The 8,374-nt window shown below is 41.9% G+C and overlaps 1 long non-coding RNA gene across 1 annotated transcript; it reads right to left on the bottom strand.

Annotated features, from left to right (window-relative positions):
* Positions 1–310: 310 nt before the first annotated feature.
* On the bottom strand, positions 311–1,438 carry LOC124378690. The gene is made up of 4 exons (XR_006924282.1): positions 1,267–1,438; positions 1,122–1,186; positions 967–1,042; positions 311–874 (listed from the first exon to the last, which is right to left on the bottom strand). It is a non-coding gene; the product is annotated as an uncharacterized LOC124378690 (long non-coding RNA).
* Positions 1,439–8,374: the final 6,936 nt, after the last annotated feature.

An 8,374-nucleotide genomic window follows, 5' to 3' on the forward strand; every position in this document is an offset into this window, starting at 1 on the left:
GTTAGCCATGATAAAACACACCTGTAGCATATATATTTAAGAGCCTTGCTCAAGGGCCCCAAGAGTGGCAGTGGCAGAAGAGCAGAGAATGCAGAGCACAGTGCATGTGTGGCACGAGGGGTGGATGGTGTGGGGGCCTAGGAGGGAGAGCCAAATGGCTCGTCACACCCAAGCTCAACTTTATATTCTAACCAATTCGACTACGCCACCTGGGAGGGTTATACCCAGGAAATAGAAGTAAACCCCAGAGTTTATTAGGTCACACAAGTTCGATTCCCTTATTATTGAGTGTAGGCAGGAAACGTGGGCATCGTATAAAACAATACAGAGTTTATTGAAAACTTGGTTTTAAAATATAAAAACAAAAAGAAAATGTTCTCGCTGGTGAATATGGTCCGATGACAATTACACAAATAACAAAAAAATAAACAATCAGACACAAAATATTAAACAATAAATTTACACAATTTCCAAATAAACAAAACATAAAATCATTACATACAGGGCTGGGGTTACCCACCAGAGTGATCAGCACTAATTATCAAAAAGCACACTTCCACACCCACACACACACACACCTCACCGTGAACTCAGTGCACCCACTCATACACGTCAAAAGTGTCGCACGGCAAATGTAGAAATAGCACCACCAAAGACCCTTCACCCGTGGGACCCCAGCTCCTGAAAGAAACCAAAAGCAAAATAAATCTCAGACAAAATGAAGGAAACAGCAAATTAAGGTCACAATTCCACCGTTATATGATGGATGGTCATTCCCCTTTTAAATAGTTGTAAGCCAAGGTTGTTCACTCGGCATGCAGCGAGGGAAAAGTCGAATTGCAGCAATAATCACCCAGGACGAAAAAGGAGGATCCTATAATACAAACGATGATACAAGATATAAATGATACAAGTAATTGCACAACTACATGCTGTAATTCCCCCTAACAAACCGAAACAACTTACCAAACGCGGATAGATAAGTTCCTGAGAATCAATTCACCGCTCAGGATACGCAGCCTTCAAATAACCTGCTGTTTAACTGAAGTTCAAGGACTGCACATTACTCACGCCACCTGACACACGTTAAAGCTAAACATTGCTAAACAACTTCCTCATACCTGCAGGAAGGGCAGTAAACAGATCCAAAACAACATCCAACAGGGACACACACTGAAACGACAGGCTAAGGATACACAAACGAGCCATTAGTGCAACGAGCAAAGAAAAACTAATTAGCCATTGCTACATACTAACAGCACATACCTGAAATCACTATAGCAGCCGGAAAAGGGGAGGATACGGACGTGACGCATGCCAGGCTCAAACCAACCCGCTCTAAATAGTGCCTGCTCGCTACTGATTGGTGGTCAGGAGTGTCAATCACCACCTGTACCTCATTCATTCGGTCACAATCCACCCCCAGCTTCTGCATCGTCTCCCCGACGATGAACTAAACCAAAAGCCCACCCTCTTAACTTTCAGTCCCAAGGACGGAATAAAACCGCAGCTGTACTACCCACTATACTAGACACTGTACCTGGTCCCAAGGATCGTGGGAGGTGATGTACATTAGAGTGCTGCCCAGCAGTACTCCTTCCAGTCCTTCTCACCACACTCTCACCCACCAAAGCAGAGTGTAAAGGAGGGTTCATTAGTGGCTGCACATTCAATCTTACCTCAGGGATTTCTTCTGATTCCTGGACTTCACCAGAATCCTGGGGTTCAGACTGAACCATACTCCTAGGTGCTTGCCTACTACTAACCTGCGGTGTTTCAGGTACCAGAACAAACAAATCTCCCTCGTCCAACTCTTCTTCTCGAAGCCGCACAGTTTCCACTAATGGAATGTCCTGCAACATGGGGGGAGGGTTCCTGCCAATCTGAAGTTTCAGCAAAGATCGGTGCACATGCTTTAACTTGCCTAGATCTGTGATGGGAGCAATGGTATACACCACACCTGCTTCCTTAGGTGCCTTCACGATCTGGTACACCACGGAGCTCCACAGGTCATGGATTTTATGTCGACCTCTCACGCTATAGTCACGGAGATATACCAATTGGCCCTCCTGCAGTTGTGATTCTCGTACCTGCAGATCGTGCCTGGCTTTTCGGCTTTTCGGCTAGATTATTTTGTCAGAGACTCACGGGTGAGACTGGGTGAGTGGAGACTGGATAAGAGGAACTTAATGCAGGATGCACACAGGGTTACAGAAAAAACAGGCTTCAATAAAAAAAACAAACTGAGCAATGGGGCAAAGGCAAAAAACAAAGTCCAAAAAAAAAATCCAGTGTCTTAACACAGGCGAACAGGGCAAGGCAGGGAGAGAACCAAAACCAAAAACCAAAACAGTCTGAGAATTCCATAAACCAGCAAACAGAACAATAAAAGGCAGAGCAAAAACAAAAACGAGTCCAAAGTCAAAATCAGAGCAGAGCAGAACAAGGAACAGGAACGGGAACAGGAACAGGATCGGGAACAGGAACAGGTATCCAGAGCAGGCAGGGTGGCAAGAAAAATAATCCCAGAGACTATTGGAAGCTGGTGAGATAATCTAGCCTCGAGCTAAAGTCTTGGTTGTCCATAAATACCGGGAGGTGAGGGAAAAAGGCAAGATGGCCGCCAACCCAGAAGTGCGCACCGTGGAACCGGAACTGCGCCCTGTGAAACCGGAAGTGCGCACCTTGTGCCCGGAAGATCCTGACAGGCAGCCTGGTAATACCAGGGTTTAAAACCCCAACCTTCCAAAAAGCAACCCAAAGCCTTCACCACTGAGCTACCACCTACTACACACACAGGTGGGTAGTGAGGAGGCCACTCAAAATTCTAAACCCCAAACCCATGTAAACCATATCTACACCATTTCTTCTCTTTATTCACAGGCGCATTGTCATGCTGGAACAGGTTTTGGGTCTCCTAATTCAACTGAAAGAAAATATAATACTATGGCATCTAAAGCCACCCATATAATTGTGTGAATCCAAACTGGTGTTAACAATTTGGTAAAGAACCACAAATGGCTAGAAAATGCCTTTATACTTCTGTCAATTCAGTAAATTTCATAGACACTTATTGTTGGAGTAAAAATGAATGTAACATATGTAACCGTAGTTCCCTAAGGGAACAAGATGCTGCATTTAAACGCTTTGGGAACGTGCCAAAGTGTTCAGGCTCTGAAATAATGTGTGTAATCAGTCAAAAATTGGTTGCTGGCAGTGAGACGTCACGACCAGGAAGTATAAAACGCACATGGAGTGAGGCGAGCGCCAGCTTCTGTAAGGAAAAAGAAAGTGCTGCAGGGACGCTGGCATTATGGCTTAGAGACGCAGCATCTTGTTCCCTGAGGGAAGTAGGGTTACATAAGTAAGAGACATTCCCTTTTAGGACCTCGAGCTGCGTTGAAATGCTTCAGGACCGAGTGTCCAATCAAGCCTGACTGGTGTGTATAAGCACAGCTAGTTCGAAGGATAAAGGGGCCAGGAGTGGCACTGCGGTCCAGGTTGTAGAACCGGAGGAATGTCAGCCGGGTGGACAAGCCCGCTGCGTTGCAAATGTCTTGGAGGTTTTTCTCCAGAGGACCAAGCATTTAAGGCAGACACACTTTGGGTGGAGTGAGCTCTGACGCAGAATCAAGCGGGGAGACCAGAGAACTCATATGATGATTTGATGGCAGCAATGATCCATCTGCTAAGGGTCTGCTTATGGGCAGGGAGACCTCTCTTTGGAGGGATGTAGCTGATAAGCAGTTGGTCAGACTTTCTCCTGACTCCAGGAAGGAGGGGGCCACAGAAAGGGCCTGTAGATTTCCTACTCTTGTAAGGGAGCAAATGGCTAACAAGAACACAGTCTTTATAGAAAGATGCCTCCAAGATGCCTCGGCCAAGGGGGCAGGCCCCATCCAGGCACTCTAGCTCACACCGGGGGCCACAGCCTCCAGGTGCTGGGAAGAAAATGCATTACAAGGGGGTCTCTGCCCAGTGGGGAGAACACTGTGCACAGCTGCCATGAGTCCTAGCAGTTTCTGGAACTGGCCGATATAGTTGAGGATGTGGATGCCCTGAAGTCTCAGGGAGACCAGAGCCGCATTGACACATTTTGTAAAGGTGCAGGGTGAGAGGGCAAGGCCAAAAGGAAGAACCCGATACTGGTAAACTTCTGCCCCGAAAGCGAACCCCAGGAACTTCCTGTGAGAAGGCAGGATGGATACATGAAAGTATGCATCCTTTAGATCTACTGTGACAAACCAATCTTCACATCTGATTTGAAACACGAACTGCTTGACCTAAATCTCACGAGTGAGCGGGTCAGTTGACATAGATCCAAAATAGGATGCAACCCATCGTCCTTTCTGAGAACTATGAAGTACCGGCTGTAGAACCCTCTCGAGTACGGGTGGATCGGGTAGCCTCGCTCTACAGTGGGCAGGACTCACTGAGACACGTCTTGCAGAGCTTTCCATGCTGCCAGGAAGTCTTTTAGGGGTATTAGTCTCTCAAAACTGACCTCTTGTGTGCCCAGAGCCGGGGCAGTGCCCTGAAGTGACTCTAGGAGGCGGTGAGTTCTCCTGGACCTCTACAAGGCCGGGTGGAGACAAAGGAGGATGCTCACTGCAGCTGGCTGTGCCCTGAAGCACATTCAGTGGCAGGGTTAACGGATCAGGTCCCTGAGGGGGCTGGGGCAGGGTGGGCACCGGGTACTGCGGTGCAACACGTCCCTTCGTGGTCGGATTCCCAGAACGTCCTATGTCAGGACTTTTTTGCCACTCAGGATCCCCAACTGGGGAAGTGCAAGACGCGATGCTCCATTTCTGTACCTTCCAATGGGAGGTGGTGGGTTGGGGTTGGAGCTGAGAGAGAGAAGAGAAGAGTGGGAGGTACTGCTGGAATGCCGCCACCTGTTTCTTACTCCTGAAAGAGTGAGTGGGGCATCCAGCAGCATGGCCCTATCCTCCAGTACATCTGATCAAATGCACATTATCACCTTGTGCTGTTAATATCATAAACAGCAGCTATGCTAATTTCTCTCCACTGCTTCTCTTTCTCTACCTATCCCAAGGTTTGGCCAGCTCCAGTCACGACCCACCTCACGAAGATTATAGACCTTTTAAGAAATAGATGTGGAACTCGCAAACTTCCTGTACCACCCAGAGACGTACCAGTGCCAGCTGGATTGTATGTTCATGCTCATGTTGATTGGAGTGATAAAAACTTGAAAAGTATTAATTTAAGGTACATTTAGCACTGATAAAAATCTTGCAATCATGCAATTAATCATTATGAAATAATTTAATTGATTGACAGCCCAAATATTAACATTGAAATTCGTATGTATGTTCAGTTGAGCATTTTTACTTCTCACAGTTTGTACTCTTAAACTGAAAAGATGTGAAGGCAAAAATTCCGTTTAGTAGCAGGGGTTATAAGGTCATATTGCCTTCTTTTATTTAAATTCATAGAAATGCCTTATGGAATTAGAATAATTTGTGTCATCATAGCTACTAATGAAGATAAGCTTATCTCATTGGAAGAGAATGTACTTATTACTGTAGACAGTCTGACTTCAAAAAAAGGAGGTATGTCTGCTTATTGCCTAAGCTAAGAATTCAGACAAGGAGAGCACTCCCATGAAAATATGGCAAGAGATAGACACAAATACAAGAAATGGACAATGGTGCTAATTCCAATTTAGTTATGTAAAAGTTTAGCACTTAATTTAGCACTTTTACCTTATAAAGTTAAAAGTGTTTTATATTATTTATTTTTTTCTGCAGCTTTGGGTTTAACTCCTCTCTACTCATCATCTGCCATCATCTATGAATATTTTAGGCTCAAGATGTTCAGTTCAGAAGGCTTTGTAGACTTGTAGAGTTCAAGCCAGCAAAAAGGGTTAGTGGTGTAAAACAAGGACACACACACACACACACACACACACACACACACACACACACACACACACTCACACACATATATACACACTTACACACACACACACACCACTGTGCATTACTCCTAAGAACGAAATAGAAAGAAAAACAGGAAAGGAAAGGCTTTTATTAGTTAAACATCTCATTTCGTGCCAAATATGAAGCACATGTTCACCACATATACACTTTACAATATACAATACTCCAAGCATAATCCCTCACAGGAAAACCCTACTTCATCAGCAATCAGAAAGCAATCAGAAAATTTAACTATGAAATGGATGCTGCTATTTTATAATGACGTTTTTTTGCTTTTGAACATTGTCTTCCTTGCATGCATGCAAATGTTTTAACTGTACTAATATGTACGTCTGAAAAGTCACCCAATACAAATAATTTTTAGGAATTTTAGGATTTTGGACCATTAAAATTAAACTTTCTGTGAACATTGAGCAATCATTTATGAAGCAGGATTTGAACAATTTATTCATTACGCATTCATACAAGCATTTTATTAGGAAATTTGATAGTCATGAAAATCCCATAAATAATCATTTTAAAAACACTAATAATAATAAAATAATAAAGTGTTTAGATTGTGTGTAAATTTACATAGAAGATGACTAATAAAGCATTCCTGAAAATGGACAACTGCAGTACTGCACTTTAAATACAAAATATATCAAATGTACGGTCAAGTTTTAAATACTTGAATTTAAATACATATAGCAGAGTTTTATATCCAGAGTAAGGTATATAAGATCATTTTCAAAGGCATATAATGGCATAGTCATGCCAGTTCACTTGGTTAAGGATTATGAATACTATTCAGAATTTTTTGAAAAAAAATGTTTCATATTCTTGGCAGTTTTATGTGTGTCTTATGCAATGATTTAGACACTATAAATAGTGTAGTGATAAATAACTGATAGTTATAGAGTTATATAAATAACTGATAGATATAGTTATATTTTGCAAGTGAATTTTGCAAAAGACAAAGGAAAGCTCTGTTGTTATTACAAAGCATGGACTCAGGGAGCAGTGGTGTTTCTGCATTTTTCAGAGATCTTGTCTCATATCAATTCCCATTTGTTACCAATCTTTTGCAGTTTTTTGAGTACTTTAACCTATTACACCGATATTGATATTTGTAAATATTTTGTAAATATTGGTGAAACATATTTTGTAAATATTGGTGTAAATATTGGTGTAAATATTGACATTTGTAAATATTATAGATATAGATATTACATAATTATAAAATGTATTACGTGTTAACAAAAAAAATCTTTCTACAGTCTTTGTAATGTAATATAAATTATACATTTTATACATTTTTTAATTCTCAGATGGTAATTCATACACACACACACACACACACACACACACACACACACACACACACAAACATAATTCTCAAACAAATGTTTGAAAAAATGGTCATCAAATGCATGTTTTCTCTCTTTTACTCTTTGTATGCAATCCATGTTTTGTTATGCTATTCTGGAACCAGTTATTCCAACATATATAATCTTTTCTCTTCCTTTTGAAACTCCACAGAGACATTAACCTATATCTAGAAACAAACTGTGGACCCTGGAGCTGTGTCAGGGCAATGCTACCAACTGCACCCCTCTTGTTGCCCATGAAATGATGCAGAAATCAAACATACACACTAAAATCCTAACAAAACAATCACATCTAGAGATCAGCATTCCAAAAATCATGCATTGCTTAACCCCATCAAACACTAAACAACTTCAATAGAATTGGCATTATCTATTCGCAGCATCTACCACTGCAAATCATATTATTAATAAGGAAATAAGGCTGAATCCTTTAAGAATAACAGCAGTAGGAAATAGAGCATCTCAGTCCTTTGCTTAATATCTTTGTAGTTTGTCACTGTTGACATGTTTTTGGGTTGCTGTTTATAATGTCTCTGACCTGTGAAGTACAGGGGCTGGACCCAAAGGTCTCCAGATGTCTGCATGGAGCAGAGAAGCCAGACACTGGTGGAGAGAATGAGTCAGACTCAGCCCTGATAATCTACCACCTGCAGATGAGAGAACAAAAATCGGACATGTTAACAATTTGACACTAGGACTTTAGAGCTTTAGTGTACAGGGAGAGGCTCTATTATAATGAATGCAATGCATATAAAGTTATGTCTGCTGGGAACAAAATGAGGCGCCACAAAGAAGTCCCGAACTATTATCTTCACAATTTCACTGGTATTCACTAGTTAACAATGAAGATGGGGATTATATCAAATCTTTGTTGTTAGTAAAGTGTCCAGACTCCTAACATTACTTTTGTACTATTGTACCATTTCCTGTTTTTAACTCAACATTTTGCTTCCAATGAGTGTAACCAGAAAGACTCAAGATTATAAAAACCAATCTTCTTGCAAAGAGAAAACACATCACCCGTCACTGACATGTATTCAA

This window comes from Silurus meridionalis, chromosome 24, assembly GCF_014805685.1.
Source record: "Silurus meridionalis isolate SWU-2019-XX chromosome 24, ASM1480568v1, whole genome shotgun sequence".
NCBI lineage: Eukaryota > Metazoa > Chordata > Actinopteri > Siluriformes > Siluridae > Silurus > Silurus meridionalis.